We start from the raw sequence: 2,723 nt of genomic DNA on the forward strand, positions 1-2,723 counted from the left end.
AAATTTCAACCCACAAAAAAACAATGGAAGTCAATGAGGCAAAAAAAGGAATCTGTGCTGCAACGACAGTCACTCAGTAATGCCGTTAGAAACTGGAAGCAGCGACCAATGACGGCGGAGACTTGAAAACTGATGTTACCAGGGAAACCTGTAGCTTCAAATGACCCGTCGACATCATGTGTAGTAGATACAGCAGGTTACTGTCACAAACCATATGTGGCTGTCTGTCATCATATGCAACGGCATTGCTCTTCCCTGGGAAATCCTGACCGGCATGAGTTCAGTGTAACAGCGCCCTCTGCTGGTGGCTTTCAGAAGAGCAGTTCAGTTCAGCTTCCTGCGGTCCAATGACTTGCTGCTTCTTGTTGTACAGCAAGAACACTGTCCCAGTCCGTAGTACCCCAGCTGGCGCTAACACAACGAAAAATTTTGTTCATTCAACTTTATTTACTATTTGCTCTATTGTAGCCTGAGTGCCTGTCTGTTTCTGTTCCCTGGCCAACTCCTCATGGACAGCTTGGCATGGCAATGAATGACTGTCTGTCTGGCAATGACAAGAGAGCAGAAACAGACCGGCATGCAGGCTCGTTCTATTGCATCTTTAGTCACGTTAAAGCTACATCCTAGTCTTCCTTAGGTAGCTAGGTCATGGAACTACTGAAACGTTGAAGCTACATCCTATTCTTCCTTAGGTAGCTAGGTCATGGAACTACTGAAACGTTGAAGCTACATCCTATTCTTCCTTAGGTAGCTAGGTCATGGAACTACTGAAACGTTGAAGCTACATCCTAGTCGTCCTTAGGTAGATAGGTCATGGAACTACTGAAACGTTGAAGCTACATCCTATTCTTCCTTAGGTAGCTAGGTCAAAGAACTACTGAAACGTTGAAGCTACATCCTAGTCTTCCTTAGGTAGCTAGGTCATGGAACTACTGAAACGTTGAAGCTACATCCTATTCTTCCTTAGGTAGCTAGGTCATGGAACTACTGAAACGTTGAAGCTACATCCTATTCTTCCTTAGGTAGCTAGGTCAAAGAACTACTGAAACGTTGAAGCTACATCCTAGTCTTCCTTAGGTAGCTAGGTCATGGAACTACTGAAACGTTGAAGCTACATCCTAGTCTTCCTTAGGTAGCTAGGTCATGGAACTACTGAAACGTTGAAGCTACATCCTAGTCGTCCTTAGGTAGCTAGGTCATGGAACTACTGAAACGTTGAAGCTACATCCTATTCTTCCTTAGGTAGCTAGGTCATGGAACTACTGTGATCTGCGTCTTTATCCGTTGTGTATCTTAACCAGAAATCCGTAAACAGGTGGTAAAATTAGGCTTAGCTAATTCTTCCCTGACTCCAGGCCCCTTGAAAGAATCCTCATCCGTCAAAACCCTGCGTTCGTCCAACATGGAACCCTATTCCATATATAGGGCACCACTACGACACTAAGAATAGGGTGCAATTTGGGACGTAAGCCCTCGCTCTCCTCTGCTTCAGCATAGAGAGTAGCTAGCAAGAGGTTTGCTCTGCCAAGTTCCACTCTCCAGTTTGTTGGGCCTGACAGCCCCAGTAACCACGGTTAATAAATATGAATACCGATATGAAAAACTTCTGGAATGAAGACTGGAGAACGAAGCGATATATATTTCCTGAACACACACGTCCCTAATCCACAAAAAAGGATGGAACAGAAAACACATAACAATACATTCCTCAAAACATTTGACATTTATTTGGTATATTAATATTTTGTCTTTATTTCATTCCCACAAACACCCGGGTACATCCTAATATTGCACCCTATTTCCCCATATAGTGCACTACTTTTAACCAGAGTGCTATGGGCCTTTTTTTTGTGTGTGTTGTGGGAAAGGGTGGAGAGCCAAGGACACCCCTCCCTCCCTCCGTTCGTTCTACCATGTTATCCCTCTACTGAGAGATGTCGCTCAGATGATTTTTTATTCCGTGTCTCTCCCCCTCAGGGAGGGATGCAGTCACACCTTAACCCCGAGGAGAGAGACCCCGCCCACACACTGCTGACAGAGAGAAGATGTACCATGTTCTCGTCAACAAATGAGGACAGCATCTGGAGCCATTGAAGAATGAGGTTTTGAATATTTAAAAAAATACATATATATATATTTCTATGTTTACAAACATAGTTAACATTTCATCTTGGGTTTATATGGATAATATCACAGGAGGCAAACTGTCTATAAAAACAATGACTCTTACAGCACCGCAAAAAACACATACCACATCCAGAAACGGGTACAAAAGGAAGGAGATTGTCAAAGGACGAATCTAAGCACCGCTACCCTCGGCTTAGCAATACAGTACGTTTCTAAAGTGCATTACAGAGGCGCTAACTCACACCACGACACTGTAGATTTGAGTCAGTGGGTTTCAGAGACACACCTAAACTACCCTGGACTAAATCACACACGTGAACTCTCCAACAAACTGTCACCGGTCACATTCACAGTGTATCTTTCCAAAAGGTCCATCTGAAGAGAGACACACAAAGCCAGAGAACTGCCTCACTAATACTCCCAGAACTAGAGAAACCTGGTGGTCGGTCGGTCCGTCAGTGGCACATATCTGGTGACGACTCCAGAGATGAGCTGTCTGTCTGGTCAGCTATTTGCAGTTAAGGTTAGGAGTCTGGATGGTCTGGATGGTCAGGAGGTGTCTGGTTGGTCAGGTGTCTGGTTGGTCAGGGGGTGTC

The sequence above is a fragment of the Oncorhynchus gorbuscha genome, linkage group LG02 (assembly GCF_021184085.1).
Source record: "Oncorhynchus gorbuscha isolate QuinsamMale2020 ecotype Even-year linkage group LG02, OgorEven_v1.0, whole genome shotgun sequence".
In the NCBI taxonomy this organism is placed as follows: Eukaryota; Metazoa; Chordata; class Actinopteri; order Salmoniformes; family Salmonidae; genus Oncorhynchus; species Oncorhynchus gorbuscha.